We start from the raw sequence: 23,084 nt of genomic DNA on the forward strand, positions 1-23,084 counted from the left end.
TATCTAGGAAAGCCCTTCCACTAACTGTGCCTCTAAGCATATATTACTCTCTTTGTCCCCAATAGGCCCCACCCTACCTCTTACTACCCGCTTAATATTGACATGCCAGTTGAAAAATTTGGGGTTTCCTTTTACGTTGACTGCCATTCTATTCTCATTCTCTTTGCCAGTCTGATTTGCCCCTTCACTTCCCCTCCCAACTTATTGTATATGGCCTGATTCTCACTTGATGACTTCACATGTATCATACACCCTCTTTTTTTTGTTTCATCATAATCTTTATCTCTCTCGTCATCCAAGGAGCCCTGTTTATGTTTCTCCTACGTTTCACCCTTGTTGGAATGTATCTAGTCTGTACCTGAAGCATCTTTTCCTTAAAGATAACCCATTGTTCCAACAGCTTTTCCTGTCAGTCTTTGGCTCTATTTTGTCCTGGCTAGATCCTTTCTCATCGATGAGGAGAATTTTTTTTTTCAAACACAGCAAGTTGTCATGATCTGGAACACGCTGCCTGAAAGGGCAGTGGAAGCAGATTCAATAGCAACTTTCAAAAGGGAACTGGATAAATACTTCAAGGGGAAAGTTTCCAGGGCTACAGAAAGAGCGGGAGAGCGTGACTAATTGGATATGCTGAAGTGCCCAGCCACCACTGATAGTATACCAGCGGCAGCAGGAGGAGGTCCTTAGGTAGGGCCTGGGGCAGGCGGGCGGATTGCCACCTCCCCTGTTGCTGGTAAAATGGTAGTGGAGGTGGGCAGGTGACAGAAATGGAACCCCCCCAACCCAGCTTCCAGCGCACTCTTGGGGAGGTGGAGGGGGGCGGATAATTCTGGCCTGAGTATTTGAAAGAGTCCCTAAATGTAGAACATTACTAAAATTGGAAATCATGTGCAGACATTTTGATTTCAGTTGCGAGTAACCGAATTTCCAAATTTTTGGTGTCAAACCTAAAATCTGCTTTTTAGCCTGACAAATCTGTTAATGGGTCGTGATGGATGTGATTTTTTCTCACACCAGCTGCTGTGTGGAAGTAAATACTTCTGGACACAACGTCTGCACAAGTGTCATTGAAACTCACTGGAAGAATTCTGGGGCCCCCATTTCTGGAGCGTTTGGCATTACAGGAAATATGCCGTGTCATTTGAATAATTCTTCACAATCCTCAGTAATTAAATAACAGGTGTTCCCAGTGAGGCCCTTCGCTCTCCAATAGCTCTTAATCTTAAAGATGCCCTGCAGGGAAATGTAAAACAATACAACATATATTATGTCTCAAGCCCCACATCTGGCTCGGAGTAACCGTCAGCCCCACAGATCATTGTTCCCATGAACATATCTTGGTTTCTAAGTCTCATCTTCTGAATATTAGTCTGCCATCCACAGAAATACATATTGTATGTGTGAAAATTTTAGGTTGCCAGTTGCATAACTTTCATCATCGTGTGAAAGTGTTTTACTACTATATAACTTCAAAGGCCTTTGATCTCACACACACATACACATACCCTCTTCCCCATATTAAGCAATGCATCAAAACTCAGTACCCCAAACTATTTACTCCTATATATACTGTGATGTAATGAATCTGGTTTACAAAATATTAAGAGAATGCTAAGATTAGGTTTTCACAATTCTCAGTAAATTGGGATAGTAAAGATAAATTACCTAACTGCCCAGAGTCATTTTATAAATGGAAATGACAATCACAGGAGCCTCAAGTCAACAATAGCTGGTATATCCGAGTGAATTCATCGATCCAACAGGCTGAGCAAGGTTCACTCCACAGCCACCAATATTACCTGCCACACTGTGAGTGAAGAAACAGAGATTCACAGATCACCTGTCGACCTCCAGCTGAGCCTTGGCACTGCCCTGGGCCCTGGTCCTGTCCTCTCCAACTTCCCTTTCTGCTTCAAACACCATTTCCTTTTTTCAAACCTCCCACTCCATTGCTATCCTGGTCGATGTCATCTCTCTAAAGCATCTTTAGACGCCTTTCCGCATGTGAGAGTATAGAAAGGTCAAACGTTTTATATTAAAATGCCGCTGAGTGAATCTACCTGGTCAGGGCACAACTGGATGGATGGAGTTACCAGCGGAGTTTTTAAACTCTACCTTAGTTAATGATATTGGCTTTTCTCCAGATACTTCCCATGTTTGGCGAATGATGGGTCAAGACCTGGGGCCTAGGGCCCGGGAGCAGGGTTTAGTCATTGGTCAATGGCAGGTTGAAAGCCAAGGGTTAGGCCTCTCCCAAATACAGCAGTTTCTTCAATCCTCACCCAGGCAGGAATTTCTGAAAGGGGTAGAATCTTGGGGAAGCTACCCTGCACCAGTATAGAAAATAAAGTCATATATTTCCACAGACTCTCACATTACCTCAGGACATCCCAAAGTGCTTTGCAACCAATGAAGTACTTTTAAAGTGTCGTCACTGTTGTAATGTAGGAAACATGGCAGCCAATTTGCACACAGCAAGATCCCACAAACAGCAGATAATCTGTTTTACCGATGCTAGTTGAGAGTTTAGCTTGGGATTGGATCCTTTCATTCAGTCACTATACAATAGCAATTAAAAAGCAGCTGCATTTGGGCAAATTGGGATGTTCAAATTTCTAAGGGGTTTTACTGAGGTCATGGGGAGAAACGGTTTCCAGTGACAGGAGGGTCGGTAACCAGGATTTAGGATATTTGGCAAAAGAACCAGAGGCGTAAGAGGAGGAATTTTTTTAAAATGTAGCAAGTTGTTGTGCTCTGACTGAAAGGGCGGTGGAAGCAGATTCAATAGTAACTTTCAAAAGGGAATTGGAAAGATACAAGTCCACACAAGCTTAGAGGATTTTAGTAATAGTTGTCAATTGGTGAGAAAATTGGTCAAGTTATCAAGTGAAAAGAGGAACTGCCCGTGTTGTGTGATCCTACCCCTCCACCCATTCCCCTCTGCACTCATAATACAATATAGAATCATACAACACAGAAGGAGGCCATTCAGCCCACCATGCCTGTGCCAGCTCTTTTAAGCTATCTAATTAATCCCGCTCCCCCTGCTCTTTCCTCATAGCCCTGCAGATTTCTTTTGTATTCAAGAATTTATCCAGTTCCCTTTTGAAAGTTACTACTGAATCTGCTTCCACCGCCCTTTCAGGCAGATACAACAACTTGCTACATTAAAAAAAATTTCCTCCTCTTCCCCCTCTGGTTCTTTTGCCAATTATCCTAAATCTATGTTGATGAGGTGTCCCAGAGCAGAATAATCAGATGCCACTCGAAGTCTCCAGGCGAATTTGATGAACAATTTTTAATGGATAGGCATTCAAAGTACTTTCGTTGCAGCAGGCATCACACAGTTCTTTCAATGGGAAGTGTAGCAACAGGTCTATTTGGAATTTTAAATTGGTAGCCCTTCGGTAGAAACTTTACTGAGAATTCCACCAAACACAAACAGGCAATAAAGAGTGTTACTTCTGTACCAAAGACCTATTAGAGTTTCGAAGTAAAACAGAATTTACTACCTCCAATGAAAATGTTCTTTCCAGGGTTTTTTTCCTCCTTAGGCAAACACAGTCTGAGCTCAATGTAGATTTTCTGCTGAGATATAGACATATTCTTTTTTAGCAAGTACACTTCATTGGGTTCCAGATCAGACTGATTTCAGCCAGCCCCTGCACACAGTCAAATTGAAACATTACAGCATATGTCCTGCTGTTGCCTAGGAAACAGGCTTGCTGTGGCACACTGTTCTCAAAGAATCTAAAAACTTCTCTCTCTGTCTTAAAGATACACTGTTTTAGACAGAGTCTTAAAAGGCACACTGTTTTAAACAGAGGAGAAAAAAATAGTTCCATGACGTAATACACAGATGTTTTGCATTGATATGGGACAGTCACATTGGAGTTACTGCACTGCCTGTGGTCCAGGTATGAAAATGGAAATATTTTAAAGCATCGCTGTTCAAGAAAGGAATGAGAGACACAACAGGGAACTACGGGCTAGTGAGCCTGACATCAGAAGTAGGGAAAATGCTGGAATCTATTACTAGGGACGTGGTAACAGGACACTGAGAAAATCATAATTTGATTAGGCAGAGTCAATGGGGATTTATGAAAGGGAAATGGCGTTTGACAAATCTATTAAAGTTTTTTTCAGGGTGTAACTAGAAGGGTAGATAAGGGGGAACCAGTAGATGTTATGTATTTGGATTTTCAGAAGGTATTTGATAAGGTGCCATGCAAGAGGTTACTACACAAGATTAGGACACTTGGAGTTGGGGATATGGCTGAGGATTGGTTAATGGATATTCAGCAGAGAGTAGGGATAAACAGACCATTTTCGGGAAAGCAGGGCCTAACTAGTGGGATGATGCAAGGTCAGTGCTTGTGCCTCAGCTATTTACAATCTATATTAATGACAGTTGAGGGGACCAAGTGGAGTGTATCCAAGTTTGTTGATGATACAAAGCTAGGTGAGAACGTAAGCGATGAGGAGGACACGAAGAATCAGAAAAGGGATATAAACAGGTTGAAGGTGGCAGATGGAACATAACATAGGAAAGTGTGAAATTATTCACTTTGGTAGGAAGAATGGAAAAGCAGAATTTTTTTTTTAAAAGGTGACAGATTAGTTATGTTGCTGTTCAGAGGGATTTGTCCTTGTACACAAATCACAGAAAGTTAGCATGCAGGTACAGAAAGCAATTAGGAAAGCAAAAGGTACGTTAGCCTTTATTACAAGGCTGTAGGAGTAAAAAGAGAAAGCAAGTCATTCTGCAAGTATGCAGGGCTTTGGTGAGGCCACACCTGGAGTACTGTGTACCATTTCCTCCTTACCTAGGGGGGAGTACAACAAAGGTTCACTAGATTGATTCCTGGGATGAGGGGAATATCCTACAAGGAGAGATAGAGTAGAATGGACTCATACTCTCTGCAGTTTAGCAGACTGAGACACAATCCAATTTAATTGTATAAAAATTTTAGTGGGCTTGACAGGGTAGATGCTGAGAGGCCATTTCCCCTGGCTGGAGATTCTGGAACTAGGGGCCATAGTCTCAGGATCAGGGGTTGGTCATTTAGGACTGAGATGAGAAGAAATTTCTTCACGGAGGGTTGTGAATCTTTGGAATTCTCTACCGCAGAGAGCTGTGGAAGCTCAGTCATTGAGTATATTCAAGACAGAGATCGAGAGTTATTTGGGCGCTAAGGGAATTGCGATATGGGGATAGTACGAGAAAGTGGCATTGCAGTAGAAGTTCAGCCATGATCTTATTGAATGGGGAAGCAGGCTGGATGGGCCATGGGTCATTCCTGCTCCTATTTCTTACATTCTCATGGGCTTGATTCTGATCTTATCCAGGACCAATAACCTAATATAGAATCACGGAGTCTTACAGCACAGAATGAAGCCATTCTGCCCATTGTGCATGTGCCAGCTCTTTGAAAGAGCTATCCAATTAGTCTCACACCTTCACCCTTTCCCCACAGCCCTGAAAATATTTCCCCTTCAAGTAATTATCCAATTCTCTTTTGAAAGTTATTATTGAACCTGCTTCTACCGCTACTCGGGACAGTCCTACTCCAGTCTGAATAGTATACAGTGGAAATTTAACTAGTGAACTAGTTAGCTAATAATGATGATTCCAGCAGCTTTGAGCTGTCAAAGACTCAGAGCACTAACTGGAAGGCAACAGCTCACTGTTTTAGGTCACAGTCTGAATTGCGAAGGCCATGGATGAGCACAACCATCAGTATCAACTACTCTGTGTAGGTAGCAGCTATCACCCACTAGGCAGGAAGCTAAACCAAGACACATCAGCTACACAGCCAAGGATGGCAAACATTCAGACATGCTGCTCCCCATAAGTCACAAAGTTTGCTAATAATCTGGTAGGTGGGATTCTTGCACTGTCTAAACAGCACAGATCTCTGCCTGGCCACATACAATTTCTTGATACAAGTAAGCATTATGTCTGTTTAGATAAATGTCTAAAGCATTTATGAAGATGCAGGGCCATGGGGAAGAGAGTGGGGCAGAATGATAAATCTTGGATTGCACTAGCAAAGAGCTGGCACAGACATGATGGGATGAACAGCCTCCTTCTGTGCACCACAGTCCTCCGACAGGAGCAAGGCAAGATAGTTTTACTGATGCCTCAGACATGTGTTGCCTTTCAACCAACATCAGGACAGCAGTGGCTTTGGCTGTAAATTAAAATCAGCCCGTAACATTCAACAACCTCCTGGATTATTCCTGGAAAAAAAAACTTCAAAAAATTCTGCAGTCTAAATCTTGTGTGCAGACAGCAGCTAATCCATTGTAGACATGTAGGAAACCTCCACCACCTGCTCAAAAGCAGCATTCCGAGACAATCTTTCTGGATTAGCATGGGGTCTTCCCTTCTGGGACCTGGGTTTAGACCCACCCTCACCCTACTGTCTGTAACGGTGCTATCTGTGGGTAGTAGTGGGGGCAGAATGGCACATAAAACTAGGCCCAAGTTCACAGAGGTACTTTGCTGAAGTCTGCTGTTTAATGGATAAACTCAGTGACAGGGAAGGCAGCTTTATTCTGCTGACATATTCTTGATGTTGGGCATGTGTGCACCCAAATTGCCAAACTGTTTCCCACACAACTCAATGAGCCTGAAATCTCTACACTCGCAGGCAGCTAATGTCAAAAGGCTCAACATGCAGGGTTAAGCGCCCCCCCCCCCTCACCCCAGGCAGATGTTCTTCAAATTGAACTTTACGATTCATGTCCCTGAACAGCTGCCAGCAGTCATGAGATTATCACTCAGCTCCTGGGCTTTTTTCACACAGGTGTAGAGTTCAAAAGCAAGGAAGTTATGCTAAACCTTTAGAAAACACTGGTTAGAGCCCAGCTGGAATACGGTGTTCAGTTCTGTTTAGGAAGGATGCCAAAGCCTTGGGGATGGTGCAGAGGAGCTTTACCAGAATGTACCAGGGATGAGGGACTTCAGTTATGTGGAGGGACTGGAGAAGCTGGAGTTGTTCTCCTTAGAGCAAAGAAGGTTAACAGGAAATTTAATAGAGGCGTTCAAAATCATGAAAGGTTTTATTTATTTATTTAATTTATTTAGAGATACAGCACTGAAACAAGCCCTTCGGCCCACCGAGTCTGAGCCGACCATCAACCACCCATTTATACTAATCCTACATTAATCCCATATTCCCTACCACATTCCTACAATTCTCCTACCACCTACCTACACTAGGGGCAATTTACAATGGCCAATTTGCCTATCAACCTGCAAGTCTTTGGCTGTGGGAGGAAACCGGAGCACCCGGCAGAAACCTACACGGTCACAGGGAGAACTTGCAAACTCCGCACAGGCAGTACTCAGAACTGAACCTGGGTCGTTGGAGCTGTGAGGCTGCGGTACTAACCACTGCGCCACTGTGCCGCCCCAAGAGAAACTTTGCAGTGGCAGGATGATCAGTGACAGAGGGCACAGATTTAAGGTGAAACAGAGGGGAGATGAGGAAACATTTTTTAAAAAAAACATGGAGTTGATATGATCAGGAATTTACTGGCTGATGGGATGGTGGAAATAGATTCAAGAATAACTTTCAAAAGGGAATTGGATAAATACTTGGAGAGAAGACTGCAGGGCTATGGGGAAAGAACAGGGGGAGTGGGAACTCCTCTCTTCCTCACTGGAATATACAACAGATGTTAAGATTGTGATGGGATCAAGGGATTTCAGCAGTGAACAAGAAGAACACATCCTCAATCATTGCACAGCACAGAGTCAAACCAGCAAAAGAGACAATATCAGAAAGACACACGGAACAGAATTCCAAACGGACTCATGGAGTCTTAAATCCAGGAATCAATTAAGAAACAGCTGGATGCTCGGATGGAGCCATGCTTGTGGTCAGTCTCAGGAGGGGTCAAAAGGCTTCCCTCATTAAGTATTTACTCAGTAATCTTGTGCCTACCACTTGAAATGAGCAATTGAAATAAATAAGCAGTTCTTAAGTGGTTGCCTGGAGAGCCAACTCATGGGCTGTCCGCACCAACGTGGTTTGCAATTCCCCTTCTCAATCACAAAGAAAATCGCAAACTCCTATTTTAAAAAGAAATTCAGACATGCACTATCTGTAAAGTTTGCAACTAATTAACAGGAATACCAAGGCTGACGAGATGCTGGACTTCATCAAAAGCAGTTTTGAGGTAAAAATGCAAGGAGACCCGACTGGAATTATACAGCAGACTGGTCAAACCTCATTCAAAGTATAGGGTTCAGCTCTGGCTGTCCCATCTCAAAAATGATTTACTGGCTGGGAACGAGCTCAGCGGCCACTCACCAAGATGATACCTGGGATGAACGAACAAGAGTTATGGGAAGTAAAGGCCTGCTCCCCGACCCAAACCCGAAGGGACCCGATGATACGTGTCGGGTTTGGGTCAGGTTGGTTCGCGTCACACTTCCGGGTCCGGCATTCGGGCTTGGGTCGGATCGGGTCGGGTGCGGCCTGATCAGACATGCTCTATCACCACCTCAGGTAAGTGACTCTAATGTTAATTTACTTTTTGGACTTTAAAGGTGGTTTTGTTATAGTTATTTTAAGCTTGCGCAGTTAAGGAACAAAGTGAAAAACGGAAGGTAGGTTAACTGATGGTTGGGTCGGGTCGGGTTGGGCGCGGGAAAAAAAATGGAAGGACTTGGGCCGGCTTGGGCCTCATTTGCAAACCCAAGCAGGCCTTTAATGGGAAGAACCTGGATAAATTTAGGTTAGAGTCCCAGAAGAAGCGGGTTAAGGTGAGACCAGGTTAATCTCTGTTAACCAAAGGTATTAAGGGATATGTGGCAAAGGCGAGCATATGGAGTTCGGTCATCAATCAGGCATGATCTCAATAGGGGAGATGGTACTGTAGTGATAACGTCACTGGACTAGTAATTCAGAGGCCCAGGTTAATGCCTTGGAGACACTGGCTCAAATTCCACCATGGTAGCTGATGGGTTTTAAATTCAATTAATTAATTAAGAAATAAATCAGGAATTGAAAGCTAGTCTCTGTAATGGTGCCATGACACGATCATTGATTGTCGTAAAAACCCATCTGGTTCACTAATGCCCTTTAGGGTAAGAGATCGGCCATCCTTACCTGGTCTGGCCTACATATGACTCCAGACCCACAGTAATGTGGTTGACTTTAACTGACCTCTGGCTTGCTAGGCCATTTCACTCAGTTGTACCAAACAGAAATGACTGAAGGTGTTCAAGAAGGGGACTCACCAACACCTTCTCAAGGACAATTAGGGATGGGCAACAAATGGCCATACCAGTGCCACCCACCTCCCATGAAAAAATAAAAAAAAGTTGAATGGCAGAATGGGCTCAATGGCCTCCTGTTCCTATGGTTGAGCAATTCAAAACAGCAAAAATCAAACCCGGGGAAACTTAGAAAAGTATGAGCTAATAAATGCAAGCCAGCACTGATTTGATAAATGCAAATTATGTTTGACTTACTTGATTGAGTTCAATGATGATGTAAAGAAGAGGACTGATGAAGGTAGTGTCGTTGATGTGTAGGTAGACTTTCAAAAGGCATTTGATAAAGTCCCACATAACAGACTTGTTAACAAAACTGAAATCCACGGGGTTAAAGGAGCAGCAACAGTGTGGATATGAAGTTGGCCTTTGACCGAAATCAGAGAGTAGTGAAGAACTGTTGCTTATCAGACTGGAGGGAGATATACAGTGGTGAGTCCCAGGGGACATTTTGGTTTATATTAGTGACCTGCACTTGGGTTTACAGGGCATAATTTCAAAAAGTTTGCTGATGACATGAAACTTGGAAAAAAAGCAAACAATGAGGAGGATAGTAACAGACTTCAGGAAGACACGGACACACTGGAAATGAAATTTAACGCAGAGAAGTTTGAAGTGATATATTTGGTAGGCAGAATGAGGAGAGATATAAAGTAAATAGTGCAATTTTAAAGAGGGTGCAAGAACAGAGAGACCTGGGGGCTGTATGGACACAAATCTTCAGATTTTTAAAAAATTCATTCATGGGACCTGGGCGTCACTGGCCAGGCCAGCATTTATTGCCCATCCCTAATTGCCCTTGAGGAGGTGGTGGTGAGCTGACTTCTTGAACCGCTGCAGTCTATGTGGGGTAGGTACACCCACAGCGCTATTAGGAAGGGAATTCCAGGATTTTGACCCAGCGACAGTGAAGGAACAGCGATATAGTTCCAAGTCAGGATGGTGTGTGACTTGGAGGGGACCTTGTAGGTGGTGATGTTCCCATGCATCTGCTGCTCTTGTCCTTCGAGGTGGGAGAGGTTGTGGGTTTGGAAGGTGCTGTCTAAGGAGCCTTGGTGCGTTGCTGCAGTGCATCTTGTAGATGGTACACACTGCTGCCACTGTGTGTCGGTGGTGGAGGGAGTGAATGTTTGTAGATGGAGTGCCAATCAAGCGTGCTGCTTTGTCCTGGATGGTGTCGAGCTTCTTGGGTGTTGTTGGAGCTGCACCCATCCAGGCAAGTGGAGAGTATTCCATCACACTCCTGACTTGTGCCTTGTAGATGGTGGACAGGCTTTGGGGAGTCAGGAGGCGAGTTACTCGCCGCGGGATTCCTAGCCTCTGACCTGCTCTTGTAGCCACAGTATTTATATGACTACTCCAGTTCAGTTTCTGGTCAATGGTAGCCCCTAAGATGTTGATCGTGGGGGATTCAGCGATGGTAATGCCATTGAATGTCAAGGGGAGATGGTTAGATTCTCTCTTGTTGGAGATGGTCATTGCCTGGCACTTGTGTGGCACAAATGTTACTTGCCACTTATCAGCCCAAGCCTGGATATTGTCCAGGTCTTGCTTCATTTCTACACGGACTGCTTCAGTATTTGAGGAGTCGCGAATGGTGCTGAACATTGTGCAAAATCAGCAGCTACCATCCCCACTTTTGACCTTATGATTGAAGGAAGGTCATTGATGAAGCAGCTGAAGATGGTTGGGCCTAGGACACTACCCTGAGGAACTCCTGCAGTGATGTCCTGGAGCTCAGATGATTGACCTCCAACAACCACAGCCATCTTCCTTTGCGCTAGGTATGACTCTAACCAGCGGAGAGCTTTCCCCAAATCCCATTGACCTCTGTTTTGTGAGGGCTCCTTGATGCCATACTCAGTCAAATGCTGCCTTGATGTCAAGGGCAGTCACTCTCACCTCACCTCTTGAGTTCTGCTCTTTTGTCCATGTTTGAACCAAGGCTGTGCTGAGTGGCCCTGGCAGAATCCAAACTGGGTTTCACTGAGCAGGTTATTGCTAAGCAAGTGCAGTTTGATGGCACTGCTGATGACACCTTCCATCACTTTATTGATGATTGAGAGTAGACTGATGGGGCGGTAATTAGCCGGGTTAGACTTGTCCTGCTTTTTGTGTACAGGACATACCTGGGCAAATTTCCACATTGCCGGATAGATGCCTGTGTTGTGGCAGGGCAAGTTGCGAACACTATTAAAAAAGCATGTGGGATCGTTGACTTTATTAATAAAGACAAATCATACAAAATCAAGGAAGTTATTATCAACCTTTCCAAAACGCTGGTTTCGGCCCAGCTGGAACTGCTCCAATTCTGGGGCCACATATTAGGAAGGATGTCAAGGCCTTGGAAAGGGAACAGAAGAGATTTACTAGAATATAATCAGGCATGAGGGATCTCAGTTATGGGGCAAGACTGGAGAAAATTGGGCCCTTTTCATTAGGATAGGAATGGTTAAGATGAGATCTGATGGAGGGGTTCAAAATTATGAAGGGTTTCAATAAAGTAGAAAGTGAAAAGCTAATTAGACTGAACAGTGAATCGGTATCTAACAGAAATAAATATAAGATCACCCAAAAAGCAAAGGGACAGGTTAGGAGGATTTTTTTTAAAAGGTACATAGAGAGTTGAGGACAAGGAATTTCCAACTGGAAACATTTGCACAGAAAGCCGCCATTCGGCCCACCTACTCTGTGCTGGTCTTTATACGCCACATGATTTTCCTCCCATTCCATCTGCCTTATCTCAGCCTTTCAGCATATCTTTCTATTCCCTTTTCTCTCATGTACTCGTCTAGTTTCCTTCTGAAAACATCTAAGCTATTTACCTCAATCACTTCCTATGGTAGCAAGTTCCACATTCCAATCACACTCCGTGTAAAGAATTATTTTATTTCCCTATTGGATTTATTACAACAACTTGTATTTATATCGCAATCTCAGTGAAATAAAATGTCCCAAGCAGTTTCACAGGCACAATTCTCAAAAAAATGGGCCAGATAAGGAGATATTAGGGCGCATGACCAAAAGCTTGGTCAAAGAGGTAGGCTTTAAGGGGAGTCTTAAAAAGGAGGAAAATGAGGTAGAGAGGTTTAGGGAGGAAATTCCAGAGCTGAGGACCTTGGCCACTGAAAGCACGGCCACCAATGGTACTGTGATTAAAATCGGGAATGGTTAAGTGGTCAGAATTGGAGGAGCACAAATATCTCGGAGTTTTGTGGGGGAGGTTACAGAGATAGGGAAGGGTGAGGTCGTGGAGGGATTTGAAAACAAGGATGGGAATTTTAAAATCGAGGTGTTGCTTAACTGGTAGCCAATGTAGGTCAGCGAGTACAGGGATGATGGGTGAATGGGCAGCAGAGTTTTGGATGACCTCAAGTTTATGGAGGGTAAGACGTTGGAGGCTGGCCAGAAGCGTGTTGGAACAGTCAAGCCTAGAGGTAATAGAGACGAGTGAGGGTTTCAGCAGCATGAGGCGGGCCAGAGACAGGCGATCCTATGAAGGTGGAAGTAGGTGGTCTGAGTGATGTCACAAACGTGATTGGAAGCTCACCTCAGGTCAAATCTGACACCAAGGTTGTGAACAGTCTGGTTCAGCCTCAGACAGTTGCCAGGGAGAGCGATGAAGTCAGTAGCTAGGGAAAGGAGTTTGGAGCGCGGACTGAAGACAATGGCTTCGGTATTCCCAATATTTAATTGGAGGAGATTTCTGCTCCAGTACTGGATCTCAGATAAGCAGTCTAATTATTTAACAACAGTGGAGGAGTTGAGAGAGGTGGTGGTGAGATAGAGCTGGGTGCTGTCAGCGTATATGTGTAAACTAACACTGTGCTTTCGGATGATGTCGCTGAGGAGCAGCATGTAGATGAGAAATAGGAGGGAGCCAAGGATAGATCCTTGCGGGACACCAGAGGTAACGGTGCGGGAGCAGGAAGCAAAGCCATTGCAGGTGATTCTCTGACTGTGATTAGATAGATAAGAATGGGACCAGGTGAGAGAAGTCCCACCCAGCTGGACAACAGTGGTGAGGTGTTGGAGGAGGATGGTATGGGTCAATGGTGTCGAAGGCTTCGGACAGGTCAAGATGGACAAGGAGGGATAGTTTACCTTTGTCACACAGGATGTCATCTGCGACTTTGATGAGAGTAGTTTTGGTATTGTAGCAGAGGCAGAAACCTGATTAGTAACGATCTTGTATTTATGGTCCCTAGTTTTAGATTCTCTCACAAGTGGGAACATTCTCTCCACTTATAATTTTAAAGAACTCTATCAGGTCACCAATAAAGTCCCAAACTGTTGAATCTTTCCTGACAGCTGTAATCGGTGCTGGAAGCAGGATTGAGAATAGTTTATAACAGCAAGTGGAGAACCAAATGGAATTGGGTCTGGGGAAAAGGCTAAGGGGACTAAAAGAGCTAACACTTTCAGAGAGATGGCACAGGCATGCTGGGCTGAATGGCCTCCTGTGCTGTAAAACTTGCTGATTGTACCTTAGCAGCAGGTCTGTGTCCCATTTTGATGCATTGTCGCAAGTGTTACCTATCGATGGATTCACTGCTACCAGTCTGTTGGCAGCACACAGGCAAAAGAAAAGACATGCCTTGGTTCAAACATGGACAAAAGAGCTGAACTCAAGAGGCGAGGTGAGAGTGACTGCCCTTGACATCAAGACAGCATTTTTTTTTATTCATTCAGGGATGTGGGCGTCGCTGGCCAGGCCAGCATTTATTGCCCATCCCTAATTGCCCATCGAAGGTGGTGGTGAGCTGCCTTCTTGAACCGCTGCAGTCCATGTGAGGTAGGTATACCGACAGTGCTGTTAGGAAGGGTGTTCCAGGATTTTGATCCAGCGACAGTGAAGGAACGGCGATATAGTTCCAAGTCAGAATGGTGTGCGACTTGGAGGGGAACTTGCAGGTGGTGGTGTTCCCATGTATTTGCTGCCCTTGTCCTTCTGGTTGGTAGAGGTCGCGGGTTTGAAAGGTGCTGTCTAAGGAGCTGCAGTGCACCTTGTAGATGGTACAGCCTACTGCCACTGTGCGTGGAGGGAGTGAATGCTTGTAGATGGGGTGCCAATCAAGCGGGCTGCTTTGTCCTGGATGGTGTCGAGCTTCTTGAGTGTCGTTGGAGCTGCACCCATCCAGGCAAGTGGAGAGTATTCCATCACACTCCTGACTTGTGCCTTGTAGATGGTGGACAGGCTTTGGGGAGACAGGAGGTGAGTTACTCCCTCAGGATTCCTAGCCTCTGACCTGCTCTTGTAGCCACGGTATTTATATGGCTACTCCAGTTCAGTTTCTGGTCAATGGTAGCCCCTAGGATGTTGATAGTGGGAGATTCAGCGATGGTAATGCCGTTGAATGTCAAGGGGAGATGGTTAGATTCTCTCTTGTTGGAGATGGTCATTGCCTGGCACTTGTGTGGCGCGAATGTTACTTGCCACTTATTGGCCCAAGCCTGGATATTGTCCAGGTCTTGCTGCATTTCTATACGGACTGCTTCAGTATCTGACCGAGTATGGCATCAAGGAGCCCTAGCAAAACTGGAGTCAATGGGAAACAGGGGGAAAACTCTCTGCTGGTTGGAGTCATACCTAACGCAAAGGAAGATGGCTGTAGTTTTGGAGGTCAAACATCTGAGCTCCAGGACATCATTGCAGGAGTTTCTCAGGGTAGTGTCCTAGGCCCAACCATCTTCAGCTGCTTCATCAATGGCCTTCCTTTAATCATAAGGTCAAAAGTGGGGATGTTCGCTGATGATTGCACAATGTTCAGCACCATTCACGACTCCTCAAATACTGAAGCAGTCCGTGTAGAAACACAGCAAGACCTGGACAATATCCCGGCTTGGGCTGATAAGTGGCAAGTAACATTTGCGCCACACAAGTGCCAGGCAATGACCATCTCCAACAAGAGAGAATCTAACCATCTCCCCTTGACATTCAATGGCATTACCGTCGCTGAATCCCCCACTATCCACATCCTAGCGGCTACCATTGACCAGAAACTGAACTGGAGTAGTCATATAAATACCGTAGCTACAAGAGCAGGTCAGAGGCTAGGAATCCTGCTGTAAGTAACTCACCTCCTGACTCCCCAAAGCCTGTCCACCATCTACAAGGCACAAGTCAGGAGTGTGATGGAATACTCTCCACTTGCCTGGATGGGTACAGCTCCAACAACACTCAAGAAGCTCGACACCATCCAGAACAAAGCAGCCCGCTTGATTGGCACACCATGCATAAACATTCACTCTCTCCACCACCAACGCACATTGGCAGCAGTGTGTACCATCTACAAGATGCACTGCAGCAATGCACCGAGGCTTCTTAGACAGCACCTTCCAAACCCGCGACTTCTACCAACTAGAAGGACAAGGGCAGCAGATGCATGGGAACACCACCACCTGCAAGTTCCCCTCCAAGTCACACACCATCCTGACTTGGAACTATATCGCCGTTCCTTCACTGTTGCTGGGTCAAAATCCTGGAACTCCCTTCCTAACAGCACTGTGGGTATACCTACCCCATATGGACTGCAGCGGTTCAAGAAGGCAGCTCACCACCACCTTCGATGGGCAATAAATGCTGGCATAGCCAGTGACGCCCACATCCCATGAATGAATAAAAAATATATAAAGATTTGATCTCTGAACTGAATAGCATAACAGAAGATCCTAGATTTACCCACAGGTACAAAGCAAGGGAACAAAATCTTCAGAGCTCTGAAATCTCATCACTATCTTAAACATATTCATAAAAAGAGAATTCTGACCTTGAGAGTCATATGAATCTGGAAAGGTTGGTGAAATATAACAGGCTTGAGTTCGTATAAAGTAAGGCTCTGTGAAATTGCTGTGATAAACCCCATGATCCCAGTGAAAGATTACTGGGCACTACCTGCCATCTAGTGGCGATTGGCTGAAACCTCAGACAGAAACCGATGATACAATTCCCAGGAATTACATCACTTCAAGACAACTCAATCACTAGTGTCACGCATTCTAATAAAACAGCATCTGAACAGCACAACCATGATCAGCAAGGCACATGCAAATTAAAAGGCCACACAGTGGATAACAAAGATCTTGTTTGAAAGCAATGATCTGCTTTCTAGTGAGCATTTTAACATTAAAGGATCAACAAGAATTAAGATCTAAACACCAAACACAAAATAGGACCTAGCATTTGTTGCCCATCCCTAATTGCCCTTGAGAAGTTGGTGGTGCAGCCTTCTTGAACCGCTGCAGTCCTTGTAATGCAAGTATCCTTTATAACAATTTTGATAGAGCTGGGCCACTTCAGGGGGCAGTTAAAAGTCAATCACGCTGGGGTGGGACTGGAGTCACATATAGGCTCAGGACATTAGCCATCCAGTTGGGTTTTTACAACAAAAAAAAATCCAACAGCTTTGTGGTCACTTTTAGCGAGACCAGCTGTTTATTTACAGCTCTCCTTTTTAATTTAATAGGAATTTAATTCTCCCAATTCAGCCACACCCCTTCCTTCTCAGCACCATCAGGAAGGGGCAACGGCAGCCTTACCAGTGATACCCACATCCCAAGAACGAAAAAGAATTGGGGAGAACCCTCATATGAACACAGCCTGTGCTCCACTCAACACTGGGGGCAGAATATAAAAGAGTTTGTCTCGGGTTCCAATCCCTCAGCTAAATTTCAACATTCAAAACACCAGGGAGCAACAGAGGAAGGCAGCGACATATTTTTTTAATAAAATATGCACCATATCTAAACATTTTAATGAATAAAGTCCCAGGCAATTTACTTACACTGTAATCAAATCTCCATCCAAACAACACACAAATATAAAATCCTGTTTCTGAGACTCTTATTTATTTGACTATAAATGCCAAATAGAACCCAGAAATAGCACAAGTCGGAAACCCAGTCAAGTAAGTATATTTAGACTGCTTTTGTACAGAATAATTTGTTGTAGGAATGAGACTGGAAAACAGATTTGCTCTTTGACGATTTTTAAATGAGTTCTGCCAACAATCCCTGCTCCAAACACAACATTCTTTCACGACGCTGTGATCTTTTCAGGGGTTCAAATGAGTGGCTGTGGAGTTCAGGTCATTTTTGTCCCGTTCTCACTGAAATGGGACTTTTACGCAGACCGGGTTTCGTGAGTCTGATTTCCTGGCACTGTTGTACACCAACACTTTCCGCAGCAGAGTGGTGCAATGTCTGCCTACAGGGGAGTGGCCCACCTCAGCCTGGTTTATAGTGGAGGGAGTTTGGGGGTCAGAATTTGAGTTGGCCTTTGTCTGCTCTTGCACCGTAGTATGGATATAGCTGTTCCAGTTAAGCTTCTGGTCAGTGGTGACTTCCAGGACCACGAAGGTTGGGGGAGGTGGTTGTAAACGCCTGCTTGGGTCTGCAAAATAAAAACCCGACCCGTGCCCAACAGAACCACATCCGACCCGAGCCCAACCCAGCCCTAGTCTTTCCCTTTTTTCCCGTGCCCGACCATCAGTTTACTTACCTTCCGTTTTTCATTTTGTTGCCGATCTGCACAAGCTTAAAATAACTAACAAAACCACCTTTTTTAGTCCAAAAATTAAATTCACATTGGAGCCACTGACCTGTGATAAACAGCGTCCGCCCCGGCCTGACCCGGAAGTGCGACCCGACCCGAACCCAACACGTCGTCTGGTCCTGTCGGGTTTGGGTCGGGTAGCAGGCCTTTAGGTGTTTGGGCCTTATCTTGTTGGAGACAGTCAGGCCCCAGCACTGCTGTTAACTGCTGCTTGTTTGCCCAAGTCTGGATGTTATCCAGGTCCTGCTGTGGGCTCTTCCATTAGTCAAAGAGTTGTGATTGAATCTGGTCATTGTCAAATTGCCCCATTCCTGACCGTGTGATCGAGGGAAGGTCATTGATGAAGCAGCTGGAGATGGTTGGGCTGTGGACACTGCCCTGAGGAACTCCTGCAGCAATGTCCTGGGGCTGAGATGATTGCCCTCCAACATCCACAATCATTCTCCTTTGTGCCAGTGGAAAAGCTTCTCTTTGTTGTGAGTTTTTCTAACACTCTTTGGATGAATGCTGCCTTAATGTGGAGAGCAGTCACTCTCCTCGGCTTTCACTCTTGTGCCACATAATAGGCCTGGTATTGCTGACCGAATGACAGAGGAATTGGGCTCTTGAACGATCAGATCCATTATTCCCAGTTTAGTTATTTCGTGCCGATCAGATCTCCATTTATTCTTATTTCTGGAAACAGCCTGACCCCTCAATACTCAAAACAAATTCCTTTAACAATCACTGCAAAAGCTATAAATCTGGTGATAAAACAATTAGCTCTAGGAATCCTTGGCACAGTGAGTTGGAATGTTTATATTCCCTCAGGGCCTAGGCTTGGATCAGATAGGAAAGGAAATGGAAGATGTTCCTCTACAGCTGCTGTCCCAGATCTGAAGTGATGGTTTTTTGGGTAACTTTTAGAGTCAAGTTGCCACAACAATCAGCCCCAAAACACGACAATAACTAGTACATGGCATTGCCTGACAGAACCACTGACATTCTCGTCCAATCCTGTGCAGTTCTGCATCCCTGAGGGTTTTGGGACATATTGAGGAAGAACTGGAAGTAGTTAAACACCCCTACTACTGAGACACTGGCAACCACAGATTCCTGAACCTTCCTCAATTGCCTTGGGTGGGGGGGGGGGGAAAAAGAGAGAGGGGGTCTGGAATTTGACTGTTTTTCCAAAATTGAACTACAGTTATTTTTCTAGGGCCACTGCTAGTAATTAGATCGAGTGTCATCAAGTCTTCAGTGCATGGGGTCATTGTAAAAAGGACCAATCACAGTAAAAGAGGTTAGAAGGACAGGTGGAAAAGTAAACCAATGGTTATACCTGTTGGAGGGCAGGAGGGTTGTTATGGGTCAGAGGGAGGTATATGTGAATTCTTACACTCAAATATCACACCTTATCCAGCTGGGTTATGCAGGCCCCCACCTGCCAAAAATGAGGCACATTAATTTTGCCACATGGACATTAAACTTCAAATTGTTGCTGGGAAGAGAAGGACTGTCACAAGGAATTGCCAGGCCCCTGGCCAGAAAGACATTTTTGCATATTAGCAGACAGTGTTGGAACAAACAAGCTATCCCCTGCTCCCAATACACAGAACAGATGTGGTCAGACCAGTTTAGTCACATGACTGACTGGCTGTTGCAGAGTTTGAACTGAGAGTTTTAAATTGGAGAAACAGTGTTGGAAGACTGAAAGCTCTTTGCTGTTGGATTGAAAAGATCTCTCCTAGTTGGCTCGCTGCAGCCTCTCCTGTCAGCTCCCATCTCTTTCTCACCAGCTTCAGAATCCATTGAAGACACATGAACCCCAAGAGAGAAAAGTCTCCTATAGTGAACAAGATTTAAGAAGAATACTGGGCCCCAACGAAAAGCAAGATCTATTTACAAGCAAGGACGATACAGTGAGCTCGAAGACCCATAACCAAAAACTCTTCAGATATTGCCTCAAACTTTTCCACTTTTTTTTTCTTCTGCTCTTTTCTGTCCCTATCTGCATGTGTGTCACGTATGCACGCTAGTGTGGGTACGTCGTGCATCCGTAGGTGTTAAACAAATTAGAGTTTAAGTTTTAATAAATTTCACTTTTCTTCTTTAAACCTAAAGAAAGCCTGTTTGTGCTCATTTCTTAGCCCTATAATTGGAAAGCGGTGAACAAGGATTCACCAAGGGGGAGCTCAAAACAGGTTGTGTTTAAAAATAAAACCCTGTTACAATAAGATGGGGGAGGGGGGTGGGGGATGGGGGGAGGGGAGGCAGAAAGGAATCCCTAGACCTCTTTCACACCAGGTCGTAACACCAGGAGATAGACACAGAGACTGGGTACAATGCAGACCACTGCTTGTGTCTTGGGCAGCAGGGAAACAATTACTCTCTCTTCTTTCTTTTGCCTCCTTGTCTCGAGAGACAATGGGTAAGCGCCTAGAGGTGGTCAGTGGTTTGTGGAGGAGCGCCTGGAGAGGCTACAAAGGCCAATTCTAGAGTGACAAACACTTTCATGAGCACTGCAGATAAAATTGGTTGTCGGGGCTGTTACACAGTTGGCTCTCCTTGCACTTCTGTCTTTTTTCCTGCCAACTGCTAAGTCTCTTCGACTCGCCACTATGACTGTCCGCCAGCTCTGGCGAACGCTGGCAACAGACTCCCACGACTTGTGGTCAACGTCACAGGACTTCATGTCGCGTTTGCAGACGTCTTTAAAGCAGAGACATGGACGGCCAGTGGGTCTGATACTAGTGACGAGCCCACTGTACAATGTGTCCTTAGGGATCCTGCCATCTTCCATGTGGCTCACATGGCCAAGCCATCTCAAACGCCGCTGGCTCAGTAGGGTGTCTATGCTGGGGATGTTGGCTGCCTGGAGGACTTCTGTGCTGGAGATACGGTCCTGCCACCTGATGCCAAGGATTCTCCGGAGGCAGTGAAGATGGAATGAGTTGAGACATCGCTCTTGGCCGACATACATTGTCCAGGCCTCGCTGCCGTAGAGCAAGGTACTGAGGACGCAGACTTGAAACACTCAGACTTTTGTGTTCCGTGTCAGTGCGCCATTTTCCCACACCCTCTTGGCCAGTCTGGACATAGCAGCAGACGCCTTTCCCATGCGCTTGTTGATTTCTGCATCTAGAGACAGGTTACTGGTGATAGTTGAGCCCAGGTAGGTGAACTCTTGAACCACTTCCAGAGCATGGTCGCCAATATTGATGGATGGAGCATTTCTGATGTCCTGTCCCATGATGTTCGTTTTCTTGAGGCTGATGGTTAGGCCAAATTCATTGCAGGCAGCCGCAATCCTGTCAATGAGTCTTTGCAGACACTCTTCTGTGTGAGATGTTAATGCAGCATCGTCAGCAAAGAGGAGTTCCCTGATGAGGCCTTTCTGTACTTTGGTCTTCGCTCTAAGACGGGCAAGGTTGAACAACCTGCCCCCTGATCTTGTGTGGAGGAAAATTCCTTCTTCTGAAGACTTGAACGTATGTGAAAGCAGCAGGGAGAAGAAGATCCCAAACAGTGTAGGCGTGAGAACACAGCCCTGTTTCACGCCACTCAGGATTGGAAAGGGGTCTGATGAGGCGCCGCTATGCTGAATTGTGCCTTTCATATTGTCATGGAATGAGGTGATGATACTTAGTAGCTTTGGTAGACATCCGATCTTTTCTAGTAGTCTGAAGAGACCACATCTGCTGACGAGGTCAAAGGCTTTGGTGAGATCCATGAAAACAATGTAGAGGGGCATCTGTTGTTCGCAGCATTTCTCCTGTAGCTGGCAAAGGGAGAACAGCAGGTCAATGGTGGATCTCTCTGCTCGAAAGCCGCACTGTGCCTCAGGGTAGACACGCTCAGCCTGCTTCTGCAGTCTGTTTAAAATGACTCGAGCGAAGACTTTCCCCACGATGCTGAGCAGGGAGATTCCACGGTAGTTGTTGCAGTCACCGCGGTCACCCTTGTTCTTATAGAGGGTGATGATATTGGCATCGCGCATGTCCTGTGGTACTGCTCCCTCGTCCCAGCACAGGCAAAGCAATTCATGGAGTGCTGAGACTATAGCAGGCTTGGCACTCTTAATTAATTCAGGGTTAATGCCCTCCTTTCCAGGGGCTTTTCCACTAGCTAGAGAATCTATGGCATCACTGAGTTCCGAGGTTGTGGACTGTTCGTCCAGCTCATCCATGACTGGCAGAGACTGAGCTGCATTGAGGACGGTATCAGTGACAACATTTTCCCTGGAGTACAGTTCTAGGTAGTGCTCAACCCAGCGGTCCATTTGCTTGCGTTGGTCAATGATCGTGTCCCCTGATTTAGACTTGAGGGGGGGGGGGCGATCTGCTTGATGGTTGGCCCAAACGTTCTCTTAATGCCATCATACATTCCTCTGATGTTTCCGGTGTCGGAGGCCAGCTGAATACGACTGCATAGGTGTTGCCAGTAGTCATTTGCACAGTGCCTGGCTGTTCTTTGTGCAGCGCTTCTGGCTACTTTAAGTGCTACGGATGTTAACTCGCTGGAGGCTTTCTTGCAGTTCAACAGTGCGATGCGCTTAGCGGCTATGACAGGTTCCAGCTCTTCAAAGTGAGATTGAAACCAGTCTGCATTCTGCTTCTCACGTTTGCCAAAGATGGTCATTGCTGAGTCTTAGATGGCTTCTCTGATGTGGGCCCACTTGGTCTCTGCATCCCCTGTAGGAGTGTTTTGAAGGGCTTTTTCAAGTAAATTTAGAAACTTTTATAACAGCTGTGGATAAGAAATTCTGTTAGTGTTGATGCGCGGGTGGCCCTTCTGCTTGAAATGATGCAGCTTCTTTGGTTTGAGTCTAACTTTGCTGCACACCAGGGAGTGGTCGGTGTCGCAGTCCGCACTGTGGAAGCTGCGTGTGATTTGAACGCTGTTTAAAGAGGCTCGCCTTGTGACGATGAGGTCCAGCTGGTGCCAAAGACGCGATCTTGGGTGCCTCCATGAAACCTGGTGACAGGGTTTAGTGTGAAAGAACGAGTTGGTGATGCAGAGGTTATGATAGGTACACAACTCCAGCAGTCTCTGTCCATTCTCATTCATCCTTCCAATGCCATAGCGCCCAAGGCTTTTCCTCATGGATTCTTACATGCTGCCAGCTAGAAGCATACTCTCGTACACTTCCAGCAGGTCTGTGCCGATCCAGTCCCACAGAGCCCAATACAACTCAACCAGTAAGCCGTCGCTTCCAGGAGTTTTACTCGTCTCGATATTGATAATATTGATAATATT

The 23,084-nt window shown here is 45.5% G+C and overlaps 1 protein-coding gene across 3 annotated transcripts in view; it reads right to left on the bottom strand.

Moving 5' to 3' along the window:
* tspan9a (tetraspanin 9a) overlaps positions 1-23,084 on the bottom strand; it is a 233,536-nt gene that overhangs the window by 166,842 nt on the left and 43,610 nt on the right. Inside the window, exon 3 of one of the 3 annotated variants that reach the window (XM_068050233.1) lies at positions 3,513-3,585. The exons of 1 other annotated variant lie outside the window; for it this stretch is intronic. The gene's annotated coding sequence lies outside the window, so the exon portion shown is untranslated. Of the gene's footprint in view, positions 1-3,512; positions 3,589-23,084 lie in introns of all 3 variants that reach the window. One more of the 3 variants, XM_068050234.1, reaches the window with a different exon arrangement.

This window comes from Heterodontus francisci, chromosome 18, assembly GCF_036365525.1.
Source record: "Heterodontus francisci isolate sHetFra1 chromosome 18, sHetFra1.hap1, whole genome shotgun sequence".
Lineage (NCBI taxonomy): Eukaryota > Metazoa > Chordata > Chondrichthyes > Heterodontiformes > Heterodontidae > Heterodontus > Heterodontus francisci.